The 15671-nt window shown below is 44.5% G+C and overlaps 1 pseudogene; it reads right to left on the reverse strand.

The window, feature by feature from the left end:
• Positions 1 to 3776: 3776 nt before the first annotated feature.
• On the reverse strand, positions 3777 to 4805 carry LOC118677459 (annotated as a pseudogene).
• Between the last annotated feature and the right edge of the window lie 10866 nt (positions 4806 to 15671).

A 15671-nucleotide genomic window follows, 5' to 3' on the forward strand; every position in this document is an offset into this window, starting at 1 on the left:
CGCAGGAACCGTCACTGACCCGCGACCGGAAGTCCCGCCCTCCCCGCACTGGGCGCAGTCGTATGACGTCAGGCGCAGGGGCAGGTTTTCCGGCCTGGGAAGCAGCGCTGTGGGAGAGGAGGATGACTGCGGCCCCTGCGCCGTTGCAAACAATCCTCTCCGCGGAGGTGGGCTGTTTAGCTGTTCTTTTTTTGTTCTGTCCTCCTTTTTTTTTCCTTGTCCCCATTTTTTTTCTTTTAGCCCCCCCACCCCCCGTCCATTATTTAAAATTCTTCTAATCTCGGTTTTTATTTTTTTATTTATTGATTTTAGAAAGAGAGGAAAGGAGAAAGAGGAAAAGAGAGAAATATTGATTTGTTGTTCCATTTATTTATGCTTTCATTGTTTTTTTTTGTTTTTTTTAATTGGTTGTTTCTTGTACGTACCCTGACTCGGGATAGATCACAACCTTGGTGTATCTGATCGTTGCTCTAACCAACTGAGCTACCCTGCCAGGGCTAATCCTCTTCTCATAACCTACTTTCTACTTAGGCCTTTTATTTATTCCTATAATACTAAAATAAAATGATGTTTTCTCGAGTCTCACTGAGCTTTAAACTTCTTGATGCTAGGACTTTAGCTTGCTAACTTTTTTGGCCAATTTATCACCAGTACCTGGTGCAATGCTTGGCTCCTGATAGGCAACACTAAATATCTCTCACTCGCCTTAGCTCATTTAGAAAATCTAATGTGAAAATGCAGTTAAGGCACTACTGTAAATTACTGGCCTTTGGGCCAAAATCAAGTCTGTAGGTGTTTTGTTTAGCCAGCAAATTAAAGTGTTTTGATTTAGTTGTCATTACAAAACATAAGGCACAAACATTATTGGGGAAAGGACAGTCTTTTCAGTGATCGTGCTAAATATCATTAGATCCGCCCTGGCCAGGTGGTTTAGTTGGTTGGGCATACTCTGGTACACCAAAAGGTTGCAGGTTCAAATCCTGGTCAGAGCACATACCAGGTTGTGGGTTCAATCCCCAATCCCTCTCTCTCTCCCCCTCCCCTCCCTTCCCCCCTTCCCCTCTCCCTCTTCCTTTCCCCCTCTCCTTTCCTTTCCCTCTCCCTCTCTCTAAAAAATCAACAAAACTGCCCTGGCTGGTGTGGGTTGGTTGAATGTTTTTCTGTGCACCAGAAGATCACTGGTTAGATTCCTGGTCAGGGCATATGCCCAGGTTGCAGGTTCAGTCCCCAGTTGGTATGTGAGGCAACTGAAATAATTGATATTTCTCTCCCTCTTTCTCCCTCTTTCTCTCTCTCATCAAGAAAAACATTAAAAAATAAAAATACAGCCGAAACCGGTTTGGCTCGGTGGATAGAGCGTCGGCCTGCGGACTGAAGGGTCCCAGGTTCGATTCCGGTCGGGGGCATGTGCCTGGGTTGCGGGCATATCCCCAGTGGGAGATGTGCAGGAGGCAGCTGATCGATGTTTCTCTCTCATCGATGTTTCTAACTATCTCTCTCCCTTCCTCTCTGTAAAAAATCAATAAAATATATTTAAAAAAAAAAAAACAAAATCAAGAAAAACATACCATCAGGTAAAAATTAAACATAATTAGGCCCATAACCTAAAACCATATATAAAAATTAACTCAAAATGGATCAAAGACCTCAATGTGACAATCCTATATAATAAAAGGGTAATATGCAAATTGACCCTAACAACAGAACGACTGGGAATAACTGGTCACTATGGCACACACTGACCACCAGGGGGCAGATGCTCAATGCAGGAGCTGTTCCCTAGTGGTCAGTGCGCTCCCACAGGGGGAGCTCTGCTCAGCCACAAGCCAGGCTGATGGCTGCCAGCACAGTGGTGGTGGCGGGAGCCTCTCCCGCCTCCTCAGCAGCACTAAGGATGTCCGACTGCAGCTTAGGTCTGCTCCCTGCTGGTAAGTGGACATCCCCCAAGGGCTGCCGGGCTGCCGGAGGGATGTCTGACTGCCAACTTGGGCCCTATTCCCTGGGGAGCAGGCCTAAGCCAGCAGGTGGACATCCTCTGAGGGGTCCCACACTCCAAGAGGGCATAGGCTGGGCAGAGGGACTCCCCCTGAGTGCACAAATTTTTGTGCACTGGACCTCTAGTAAAAACTATAAAATTCCTAGGAGGAAACATGGGGAAACATCATGACATTGGATTTGGCAATGATTTCTTGGATATGATTCCAAAAGCTCAGGCAACAAAAGAAAAAATAGACATTTTGGACTTCAAAGTTAAAACCTTTTATACATCAAAGGACACTATCCACAGAGTAAAAAGACAACTACAAATTATATATTTAATAAGGGATTACTATCCAGAACATATAAAGAAAAAGAACTATAACAACAACAACAAAAACAACCCAATTCAAAAGTACTTGAGTAGAACTTCAGTAAGGCAAATAACTTGAATAGATATTCCTCCAAAGAACGTATTAAAATGTTGATAAGCACATGAAAAGATGTTTAACATCACTTATCATTAGGGAAGTGCAAATCAAAACTGCAATGAGAGCCCAGTAGGTGTGTCTCAGTGGTTGAGCATCAACCTATGAACCAAGAGGTTATAGTGCAATTCCTGGTTAGGGCACATGCCAGGGTTGCACGCTCGATCCCCAGTAGGGGACAAGCATAAGGCAACTGATCAATGATTTTCTCTCATCATTGATGCTTATAATTCTCTCTTGCTTTCCCTTCCTTTCTGAAATCTACACACACACTAGAGGCCTGGTGCACAGATTCATGTACCCATGGGGTCCCCTGGGCCTCTAGTATGCATATAAGATCTTTGGTTAATCTCTTCCTGCCCTCCCCCCTCCTCGCTTCCCTCTGAGATTCATCAGTCTGTTCCATGTTTCCATGCCTGTGGTTTCTGCTCATGCGTTGAGCGTCTGCCCCCTGCTGGTCAATGTGTGTCATAGCTACCAGCTGGTAGGCTGGTCACTTAGGCTTTTATGTATATACTAGAGGCCCAGTGCATGAATTTGTGCAAAGGTGGGGTCCCTCGGCCTGGCCGGGGATCAGGGCCCATCGAGGGGAGGGACTGCAGGAGATTGGCTGTCTAGGCCAATGGGGGCTGGCCAGCCACGGGGAGGGACCATGGAAGGTTACTCGGCCATGGGAGGTTGGATGTGGGAGTGCACTGACCACCAGGGGCAGCTCCTGCACTGAGCTTCTGCCCCCTGGTGGTCAGTGCATGTCATAGTGACTGGTCGACCTGTGATAATGGTCGCTTGGGCTTTTAGATAGATAGATATATAGATAGATACTAGTGGCCTGGTGCATGAAATTCGTGTGGGGGGGTGTGTACCTCGGCCCAGCCTGCATCCTCTCACAATCCAGGACCGCTGACTCCTAATCACTCGCCTGCCTGCCTGCCTGATTGCCCCTAACCTCTTCTGCCTGCCAGCCTGATCACCCCCTAACTGCTCCCCTGCCGACCCAATCGCCCCCAACTGCCCCCCCTGCCAGCCCCCAACTGACCTCCTCTGCAGGCCCGATCACCCCTACCTGCCCTCCTCTGCTGGCCTGATCGCCCACAACTGCCCTCCCCTGTCACGACCTGCCTTGTCCACGCAAGGCGGCGGAGATGCCCGAATCAGCCTCCTCCATGCCATGTGGAGTCCTGGACCCCTCAGGCCTCACAGCATGGAGTGGCCGCTGGGCCCCGCCTCTGCTGTGCACATGGCCATCTTGTGGCAGCCATCTTGTGATGACATCGTGCAAAGGGCCACCTAGACTTTTTTTTTTTTTTTGACTTTTAGAAACTGTTTATTTTCCATCAACCTTATTTCCGTTCTGTTAAGAATTTGTGGAAGAACAGCTTAGGACCACTCAGTGGTTGTTCCTACCCATTCAGTAGCCTGAGCAGTGGGGGCTGCAGACCAGTCTTCAGTGGCAGGCTGAGCACTCCAGTCTTCAGTAGGAAACTGCTGAGTGAGTACAGAGGGCACCTGCATGCCTTCAGACCAGTCTGCAACCTCAGGCTGAGCAGCAGTGGACTCAGGAGCAGGAGCAGTCCATTCACCCTGAAATTCCTCCTTGGTCACAGCCTTTTCAGCAGCGGCCTGCTCTTCCTTTTCAATCTCTTCAGGATCTCTGTAGAAGTAAAGATCAGGCGTGACTTCCCACAGGTGTTCACGGGAGATAGTGCCACGCATGAGGAGTGCTTCCCGGGCCAGCATCCACCACATCAGACCCACTGAGTGAGCCCCCTGGCTGCAAGAGATGGCAATGTCCACAAAGCGTAGAGGAGAGTCTGTGATACACAGAGCAATGGTGGGCAGGTTAACATAGGACGCCTCTGTGAGAGGCTGGTGGTCAGCCCTGGGATCAGTAACCACCAGAAGTCTTGGCTCCCAGAATGCTGCCTGGATCCGGTTGGTGAAGGTTCCAGGAGTGAAGCGGCCGGCAATAGGAGTGGTTCCAGTGGCAGCAGCAAACTTCAGCACAGCTCGCTGGGCAGTATTCCTGGACTATGTGACACTGACGTCAGCTGGGTTTTCGATGGCAACAATGGCACGAGCTGCCAGCAGAAGCTTCTCCCAGGTTCTCTTCAGATTGGTGATGTAGATGCCATCACTTTTCCTTTTGTAGATGTACTGTTCCATTTGGAAGTCAAGGTTGGTGCCACCTAAGTGGGTTCCTGCTGCAAGGAACTTGAGGACATCCTCCTCCTTCATTTGCAGGACATCAAGGGCTCCGGACATTGCGAAAAGTTTCCCTTTAAGTTACGTGGGAACCGAGAACAACGCCGTATGGAGCCCTCCCTGGGTAGCGCGGAAAGCACCTAGACTTTTATTAGTATAGATCGGGGTGGGCAAACTTTTTGACTCGAGGGCCACAATGGGTTCTTAAACTGGACCGGAGGGCCGGAACAAAAGCATGGATGGAGTGTTTGTGTGAACTAATATAAATTCAAAGTAAACATCATTACATAAAAGGGTACGGTCTATTTTTTTTTTTTTAGTTTTATTCATTTCAAACGGGCCGGATCCGGCCCGTGGGCCGTAGTTTGCCCACGGCTGGTATAGATATACAAAAGGCCCGGTGCATAAAATTCATGCATGGGGGGGTCCCTTAGCCTGTCCTGTGCTCTCTTTCAGTCTGGGACCCCTTGGGGGATGTCTGCGTGCCAGCAGTCAGACATCCCTCTTGCAGTCCGGGACCCCTTGCTCCTTACTGCCTACCTGCTCACTGCCCCTTACCATTTAGCTCACTGCTCCTTAATGCTGCTGTGGATGTGGGAGAGGCTCCCGCCACCGCTGCTGCACTCACCAGTTGTGAGCTCGGCTTCTGGCTGAGCAGCGCTCCCCCTGTTGGGCAGTGCCTGCGTTGAGCATCTGCCCCCTGGTGGTCAGTGCGCGTCATAGGGACCAGTCATTCTGCCGTTTGGTCAATTTGCATATTAGGCTTTTATTATATAGAATATATATATTTTATATATATACAGTGGGGCCTTAACTTACGAGTGTCCCGACTAACAAGTTTTTCAAGATATGAGCTGTCTCTCGGCCGATTTTTTGCTTTGAGTTGTGAGCTAAAATTTGGGTCGTGAGCCAGCTTCAGATACCCCACCGCTAGTTGACACAGCGAACGTCACAGTGAACGCCACAACATCAGCCCAGCATCACGTGTCTCACTCGTTCACTTTTTGATTTGACATACGAGTAATTTGAGTTACGAGCTCCATCACAGAACGAATTAAACTCATAAGTCAAGGCCCCACTGATGCCTCCTCTGATGTCTCCTCTCAGTAATTTTCCATCCACTGATCCCCTCACTCTGCTCCTTGGCTATAAATTCCCAGCTGTCTTTGCTGTATTCAGAGTTGATCCTGATCTCTTCTCCCTATTGCAATATCCCTGAATAAAGGGTTTCTTACCATTTTAACAAGTGTCAGAATAATTTTTTCTTTAACAGAAGTGGCCTACGTAAGAAGTCCATATGGCGGGGATCTAAGGCTTCCTGCCAACAGCCCGTCAAGCTTTAGATCACTGCACATCCAGCTTGACTGTATTCTCTCCTGAGATCCCCAGCCAGAGACACCCAACTAAGCTGTTTCTGAATTCCTAACTAATGGACACTGAGAGATAAATGTTTGTTGTTTTAAGCACCAAGTTTTGGGGGTAATCTATAATGCAGCAATAGATAACCAATACATCTGACAAACAGATCAAATAGTAAGTGGGAAGTTATGAGAAAGATTAACTTTCAACTAAATAAATGCAAGATAGAATAGCTTTTATGGTGTCACTTTAATTTTTTACTTTTTGTGTGCTTTTCAATTAGGTATATTAAATGCATTCTAGCTAGACTATCTTGGACTTCAAAGCTCACCTCATTTACAAAATAGGAAATGAAAGCTGGGAGAGATTAAATGGTTTATTCAAAGCTGAAATTCATTTAAAATGTGCATATCTTGATGAACAATTCAGTGTTCATTTTTATTTATTTTTTTATTATTATGATGCTTGGTGCAGAAAGAAGAAAAACTTGAAATTTATGTCTTTGCTGATAAGGAATAGTGTTAGTTTGTTTGGTTTGGTATAACAGAATATCATAGACTGGGAGCCTTACACAACCAATATTTATTTATTACAGTTCTAGAAGCTGGGAAGTCCATGATCGAAGCACTAGCAGATTCAGTGTGTGGTGAAGGCCTCTTACTGGTTCACAGGTGGTTGTTTTCCTGCTGTGTGCTCACACCATGGAAGGGAGTCCTCTGGAGTCTCTTTCATAAGAGCACTAATTCCACTCATGAGGGCTCCACCCTTGTGATCTAATCACCTCTCAAAGGCCCTTTGTTCTAATACTATCTCATTGGAGATTAAGATTTTAATATGAGCCTTGACCGGTTTGGCTCAGTGGATGGAGCGTCGGCCTGGGGACTGAATGGTCCCAGGTTCGATTCCGGTCAAGGGCATGTACCTTGGTTGCGGGCACATCCCCGGTGGGGGGTGTGCAGGAGGCAGCTGATCGATGTTTCTCTCTCATGGATGTGTCTAACTCTCTATCCCTCTCCCTTACTCTCTGTAAAAAAATCAATAAAAATATTTTTTAAAAGATTTCAATATGTATTTCAGGGGTGTACAAACATTCAGCCATAACAGAAATAGAGTATACGCTAGGTTAAAATAGTAGATGTTAGGCCCGTTTGAAATGAATAAAACTGAAGAAAAAAAAAAAAAGACCGTACCCTTTTATGTAATGATGTTTACTTTGAATTTATATTAGTTCACACAAACACTCCATCCATGCTTCTGTTCCGGCCCTCCGGTCCAGTTTAAGAACCCATTGTGGCCCTCGAGTCAAAAAGTTTGCCCACCCCTGTATAACTATGTACAGAAACAGCTGTATGTCTTAGTAGACATGGCAGAGAGTCAATTTTTTTTTTCTTTTTTAGAGAGACTGGAAGGAATGGGGAGAGACAAAGAGAGAGAAACATCAATGTGAGAGAGACATGGACTGGTTGCCTCCCACACACACCATGACCAGGGCCGGGGATCAAGCCTGCAGCCAAGGTATGTGCCCTTGATCGGAATTGAACCTGGGACCCTTCTGTCCTCAGGCCAATGCTCTATCCACTAAGCCAAACCAGCTAGGGTAGAGAGAGTCAATTTAAAAAAATAAATAATTTTAATGATTTCAGAGAGGAAGGGAGAGGGAGAGAGAGAGATAAACATCAATGATAAGTGAGAATCATTGATCAGCTGCCTCCTGTATGCCCCCTACTTGGGATCAAGCCCGCAACCCAGGCATGTGCCCTTGACTGGAATCCTTCAGTCTTCAGGCCGATGCTCTAACCACTGAGAAAAACTGGCTAGGGCTGAGAATTTTTTAAATGCAGTGTCTAATATAGGTTAATCTTTTATTCATCTATGGAAAGAGCTAAAAAATAATTTGTGAGCTATTGCTTTTTCTCTTTTTAAAACTTTCTGGAACAGCCAAAATAAAAATTTCACCAGTAAGTCCCTATATCAGCAAACAGAATTTCTATATATCTAGTCACTCAAGCCAAAAATCTGGAAGTGATCCGTGTCATTTCCTTCTCCTCATTTCTGACCTCCAATCAGTAATAAAATGTTCATTAGGAGTATTAAGTACTTCTCAAACTACTGCCAAAATTAATTTGGTCTTCTTGATTCCAAGCCTGTCCTTCTTCTAACAATCAGGATATTCTTTTAAAAATGTAAATCTGATAATATTCTTCTGTTTAAAACTATCCAATGGCTTTCATTGTCATTAGAATCAAGTCATAAATCTTAACCATGGACAATGCAGCCTTGCATAAGCTGCCTGCCTCTCCTTATTTATCTAATTTAACTTTCCAGCTACTGATGGTGGGGAAAATGAGACATTTTTGGGGTCTAGCAATCTGAATCTGTGCCATTAATCTAATGCACATTCTTGTTAGCCTATAGTCTAGCCAGGGTTGGGCAAAGTTTTTGACTCGAGGGCCACAATGGGTTCTTAAACTGGACCTGAGAGCCGGAACAAAAGCATGGATGGAGTGTTTGTGAGAACTAATATAAATTCAAAGTAAACATCATTACATAAAAGGGTACGGTCTTTTTTTCAATAGTTTTATTCATTTCAAACAGGCCAGATCCGGCCCGTGGGCCGTAGTTTGCCCACGGCTGGCTAGCCACTGCCCCTTTAATTGTCTGGTCTTGCAAGACCTGTTTACTCCTGTTTTAGAGGGGCCATAAACAATACAATCCCCAGACAGAATTATCAGTGCTGGTGCCAGGCCAGGCCTTGAGATCTGGTCTCACTGCCCTCATTCCAGCACATGGGGCTTTTTGCAAAGCCCACAAAAGGTCCAGAAGTATAATCCATATTTGGGGGACAAAAAAACCAAAGGGGTATAAAGGGAAAGCTTTCTCCATATTGGTTTACTCAGGATTTGAGAGAAACAATCTCCCCTGAGTCCTGTACCGGTACATGTGAAATGTCTGGAAATAAATGGGTTTTTCCTGTGCCTCCGGTACTCTTGCATATTTTTTTGGTCACCTGGTACATTCTGTAACACTGATAAATAAACCTCTCTCCTTAACCTAATCGGGGTCTGGATCCTCTGAGCCCTCCTTTTAACTAGGCTCCAAGGTTGGGCTCTGCCCTTAGTTGGCTTAGTACAATTGTAGCAAGTATTCTGCTGAGTCAGTTCAGCGAAAATCTCCCACCCTTGTTATTGGAACATTCTTTATATCTGATAAAATTCCTCATCTTGCACTCTCAGTATATCACCCTGGCTTTCCTTCAGCAAGAATCCCATTAAATCTGTCTAGCAAGAATCTCCCATACCCCCTGATATTACCACTTGGTAATTTTCCATTCATTGACCTTTACCCTGCTTCTTGGCTACAAAACCCCCAACTCTTCCTTGTATTTGGGGTTGATTCTAATCTCTATCCCATACTGCAAAACTCCCTTTGCAGTAATGCCTCTTGAATATAGTCTTCCTTATTGTCTTTAACAAATGTAAATGAATTATGTTTTCTTTTTTAAAAAATATGGTTTTGTTGAGTCAGAGAGAGCGAAAGGGAGAGGGATAGAAACACTGATGAGAGAGAAACATTGATCTGCTGTCTCCTGCGTGCCCCGCTACTGGAGATCCAGCCCTTAACTGGGCATGTGCCCTGACTGGGAATCAAAGCGGTGATCTTTTAGTTCCTGGGTTGACGCTCAACAGCTGAGCCACACCAGCTGGACAATAATGTTTTCTTTAACTCTAGTCCCTACTAAGTTTTTAGCTTTAGCTGTCCTGGACTTTTTCCTCCTGCCTCCAGATCTTTGCATATACTGTTCCTTTCCCTGTGATTGTTTTGTCAGATAACTACTACTGTTCTTTACACTGAGCATCTTTTTCTCAGGGAAGTACTTTGTTTTTTGCTTTATTTATTTTTATTAGAGAAGTCTTCTTTGAACCTCCAGACTTGTTAGCTCTTATGCTAGATGCCCCACAGCACCCTTTATTTCACACTTGCAATTTTTAAAAAAATATTTTTATTGATTTCAGAGAGGAGGGGAGAGGGAGAAAGAGATAGAAATGTCAATAATGAGAATCACTGTCAGCTGCCTCCTGCACACCCTCTACTGGGGATTGAGCCTGCAACCCCGCCATGTGCCCAGACCAGAATTGGTCAATGCTCCAATTCATAGGTCAACGCTCAACTACTGATCCACACTGGCCAGGCTTGCAATTTGTTTTTCATTGTAAACTACATAAGGATAAAGGCAATGTTGGCCTTGTTTGCCAGCGTCTCCAATACCTACTATTGACTGGCACACAGGAGACACTTAAATATTAGCTGACGGTATGAACAAACACATACATCACCAAAAAATTTAAACAAAAGAACACAAATATACAAAGAATGGGATTTGCTTGTGATATTTAATTTTTATGTTCACTTATAATTTTAATATGGCATTAATAACATGGAAATCAAAGACTGACTTAATATTTAATTTCCATTGACTACAGTTTTGGTGCCATTCTATTAAGCCATAAGAAAGACACTTTTCAAAAGAATGATCCTCTAACTTGACTAATGCTGTAAAATATTAACGATGGTATGGCCTGACTTCCTGGTGCATAATAGGCTACAAAAAACATATTTGCTTTAGAAAAATTAACAAATCAAACATTAATCCAGAATAGTGTGTTTGAGCTAGAAGTGTTCCTTTTCTATCTACATTAGCGAAGTTTCAGTGGGACAAAAATATTATACATGACAAAAAAGCAAATTAAGCACTTTGATTTATTTTTGTGGAGCTTCTAGTTACCATTGGCACCTGAGAGAAATTAATAGTTGTTTTGGCTTTCAGAGCTTTTTTAAAGTATTTAAAAATGGACTGAAGGCTAGAGGAAATGGCTAAGTCATGTTTTTCAGTGCCAGCAGAAACCATAGGAAACTCTTTTTTCAAAACAGTAGCTGCAGGTCTATTCAAAGGCTTAGGACTTGTCACCCATTCCTGGCAGTGGTGCTTTATCCATGCTGATAACTGTACATCACTTCCCAGCTGGTGTCCTGCATGATGTTGAGAGTCAATAAGTGCAACCGCGTATACTTTGTTCATTAATTCCCACTTCCTATGAAGAAGCAAGTCCATAAAAACCAAGCCTCCATAACCATGTACAATGAAGGCAACATTCTTGTCTTCAATCTTTGAAATGAAGTGATCCCAATGTAAGTCATGTGTTCCTTGGGGTGTTGCTGCATCCTTTTGGAATACATCGGAGAGGCTGTTGGAGAGAGGAAAAACTCTCAGTTTGAACCATTTTTAGGGACGAGAAATCAATATTTTGTGGTAAAAGCCCTTTCCACTCTTTTGCCATTTTTAGGTCCACAAAATTGTCATTGGGGTTTAACATAATTACATCATAATGTGCCTGCAATGCCATGTGAATACATGGGATCTGACTTCCATGTTGTAGACCATGATATATTATTGCCTGCTGACTCCACGGACCAGCTCGAAGGACCCCCTGGTCCTGAAGAAGGACAGGAAGAGCGGAATGATGATTTGTTAATGCTCTCTCACTCATAAAAAAGAAGCTTCTTGATTCCTTATCAGCCTCTGGTGTGATGTATACTTTTTGTTATTTGCACACTTTCTCCAAAAGATCATACATGTATTTTTCAAGCACATGGCCAAGGGCCTGGTAGCACTTGCTATTTCTCTCAGGGACATTGTCATAATAATTAAAGGCAAAAGGCCTTTGTGTCTCGATGTGTCTCAACTCAGTTTTTTCATTGAAGTCATATTGAAGTTCTCTAATAAGTCAGATTGTTCAATAAATTTTTTTGCCGAAACCGGTTTGACTCGGTGGATGGAGCATCGGCCTGCGGACTGAGGGGTCCCGGGTTCGATTCCGGTCGGGGGCATGTGCCTGGGTTGTGGGCATATCCCCGGTGGGAGATGTGCAGGAGGCAGCTGGTCGATGTTTCTCTCTCATCGATGTTTCTGACTCTCTATCTCTCTCCCTTCTTCTCTGTAAAAAATCAATAAAATATATTTAAAAAAAATTTTTTTTGAAAGCTCAGTTCCTGTGTCATTGGTAACCACTGAAAGTGAAAATAATATGTTAGTTCTAGAAAAAAATAAAAATTTCAGCTTGCTCAATTCTTCTGGTGGGGAATCATGCTAAATTAAGCACTTCACAAAGACATTATTAACCTTTTAGCCTATGGTAAAGACTTTAACACATTGCGGACCAGTAGTTTTATTGCTAGCTTTAACAAGTGGCCAGATAAGTTCCTATTGAACGAGTACAAAAAACATTTTACATAAATGTTAAAGGCACGCTTTAAAATTAAATACCCATTGCCCTGACCAGTTTGGCTCAGTGGATAGAGCGTCGGCCTGTGGACTGAAAGGTCCCAGGTTCGATTCCAGTCAAGGGCATGTACCTTGGTTGCGGGCACATCCCCAGTTGAGGGGGGGGGTGCAGGAGGCAACTGATCGATGTTTCTAACTATCCCTCTCCCTTCCTCTCTGTAAAAAATCAATAAAACATATATTTAAAAAAATAAAATAAAATACCCATTGCATTTTGAAGTTACTTATTACATGTTCTTACAGGCTAATATCTTTTTAAAGTATGATACTTCATAAAACACTGTAATATGAAGCAAGAATTCTCGTGATCCATCTGCAATGTGTTAACTCAAAATAATTGTTAATGTTGCAAAGTAATAAGAGACTGAACATACTAAGGGACAATAGATAGGCAATATGTAAAAGTAGAACTTTGACCCACAACCTGCAGCAACTTGCCCAGGAAAACAACCTTTTATCTATAATAAACAGCTCAGAAAGGTAGTTTGCTGTAAGTCAGATTTGTAGGAAGTCATGCTATTACCTCTAGTGACCAGGAAGCTAAACAGTAACTTCTGTTATAATTGGTTGCCTCCTGCAAGCACCTGACCAGGGTCCGGGAACCTGCAACTGAGGTATGTGCCCTTGACTGGAATTGAACCTGGAACCTTCAATTGACAGGCTGAAGCTTAAAAAAAATAAAATAAAAAATATATATATATATTGATTTCAGAGCGGAAAGGAGAGGGAGAGAGAGAGATAGAAACATCAGTGATGAGAGATAATCATTGATCAGCTGCTTCCTGCATGGCCTTTAGTGAGAATCGAGCCCACAACGTGGGCATATACCTTTGACCAGAATTGAACCCAGGACCCTTCAGTCTGCAGGCCAATGCTCTATCCATTGAGTCAAACTGGCTAGGGCTAAAATTCATGCTTTTAACAAATACATTGATAGTCTCTCTCCTTAATTTCTTAACACTGACACTGGCAGTCTACAACCCACTTCTAACAAGTAGCATAAACTCTTGTCTCCCTGCTGTCTGTATTCCACATAGTAAATCCAATTTAGATGTTTTCAAACTACTGGCCTTAGAGAGCACATTCTACTGTACCTGGAAACAGGACAGCACAATTACCCTAAATTGTTTTAGTGACCACAGGTGGTGCGTTCCAGCTGCCTCAGTGGTCCCGAGACCAGGACAGCACAATTACTCTAAATTGTCCTGACAACTCAGTGGTCGGGAGACCTGAGGGCTCTAGATAATGTGTTTCTATCAACTCAGTGATCCGGAGACCCAAAACTGTAATTTAGATAACATGCCTAAGTTTAACCCAGGTTACCCAAGGGCTCTAGATAATGTATTTCTGTCAATTCAGTGACCCCAAGAACCAAAACTGTAATTAACATGCTTAATTCTGCTTCTGTAATCTGCTTTTTTGGGAGCCAGGTGCCACATTCCACACCCTGGGATGTAATCAATACCTTTGTGATTTTTGCCTATATAAGTCTGGTTTTGCCACCATCTTATTGCTATGAGATTTGGGAATGCCCCCTCATAGTCCCGGATTGCAATAAATGTGACTCTTTAATTCGACTTCTTGAGGCGTCTTTCTGTGATTCGCGGGGTACATTACAACATTTGGAGGCCCCAGCGAGATGCAGCCCCTTAGGGGTGCTGTTTTGGACGCAGCGGGAGGCAAAACCTCCCCTGAGCCATTCATGGAGACTGAGGGGTGTCTAGGGGGTGCGCACCCTGAGACGTTCCAGGGCCCCGGAGAACTCCCTTCAGATCCAGCGAACGCGTAGGGGACATTGGCCTGTCCCTAAAAAAATTCATCGAGTCACCTGGAAAATCCTCTAGAGGTAGGTTCTGGGACCGGTCACTGGTAGTGGACTCAAAAGAGGGCTGCACGCAGCAGAACCTCAGAGTCCGACCGCCCGACGCGATGGCATCTTGGGGTCCTGGTCTGGGCAACCTTAGGTTGCATTTGTCTGGTTTGTTTTGTCTTTGCTAGCCTTTTTGGTTTTGGATTTAGATTTGTTTGTGAGCTTTCTTTGGTTTTGGTTTTTGTTTGTGAGTCCAATGTGTTTGTGATTCCAATGTGTTTAGTCTGTTGATTTTGTTGTTTCACTGAAATCCTCTTGGAGGACATTGAATGGTTCTTTCCTTCCTCTTTAACTTTTGGGGGATTGTGTGAATGGATTACTGATGTAGGTTATCAAGGATCTCTAAGGAACTTGTCCTGTATCTGGAGGAATGGCTTCTAGATGGTATTCACCGTCTCTGGGACTTCCAGGAGGGAAGTCAAAACTTGGACTGGCAAAGGGTTCGAGTCTGGCCTGTCTTTTAAAAAAAGGTAGAAGAGAAGTGTTCCTAGGCAGTTTTCTACTGCCTCTGTTCAGGGACTTGTTCTGTATCTCGGCACAACTGAAATTGATTTGTTGGTATTTTGTGGTGTAAATGTGGCATGCGCCTGTGTAAAAGTGTTTTTATGTTTGTTTCTGTTTTGTTTTCTTAAAAAAACCTTCTAAACATTGAAAGGGCGAGGAGTACGCCCTCCACCTTGCCCCAGGGTAAGGGCTACGCCCTCCACCTTACCCCAGGGTAAGAGCTACGCCCTCCACCTTGCCCCAAGGTAAGGGCTATGCCCTTCATCTTAACTTGGCCATGTGCTCAGCAAGCTTCTTCCCGGAAGATAGTCAAGGGAAGTGCACGCCATCACTATGACCACATCCTGTGTACTCGCGCCTGGCCAATCAGCAGGGCCCACAGTCCTTTCTCCTCCCCTTACCCCAAACCCCTATAAAACCTCTCTCCACACAGAGTTCTCTCTCTCTCAGCCACTGGAGCTTACCGTTGCATCGGTGAGTGTGGCAGGGGAGCCAAACCTAGGTTTGAAATGAATGACTCTTTGCTTTTGCATCGGACTCGCTGGCTCCCTGTGGGTTCTTGGGAATCATGAAATCTGGGCACAACATTTGGGGGCTCGTCCGGGATTCCCAAGACCATCGAGGGACCCCCGATCCGAAGAGTCTGACTGACCGCGGTATGTGTGTGTCGTTGTATGTTCTGTTCAGTGTGAGCTCGTTTCTGGAATCTGTAATTGCCTGAGGGGTCTAGGCGGACGCGCCGTGAACGACCACAGGCGGGGGAGAGTTGGAAGACGTTCCGCTCCCCAGGAGGGATGGATATGCCCCTCACCCCAGGAGGGATGGATATGCCCCTCACGAGGGATGGATATACCCCTCGCGGATTTGAGACGAGGCAGGTCGCTCCTGCCGGTTTGGCGTAAGGCCAACGTCTAGTTGCTTCCATGGAGTT

This window comes from Myotis myotis, unplaced genomic scaffold, assembly GCF_014108235.1.
Source record: "Myotis myotis isolate mMyoMyo1 unplaced genomic scaffold, mMyoMyo1.p scaffold_m19_p_2, whole genome shotgun sequence".
Classification (NCBI taxonomy): Eukaryota; Metazoa; Chordata; class Mammalia; order Chiroptera; family Vespertilionidae; genus Myotis; species Myotis myotis.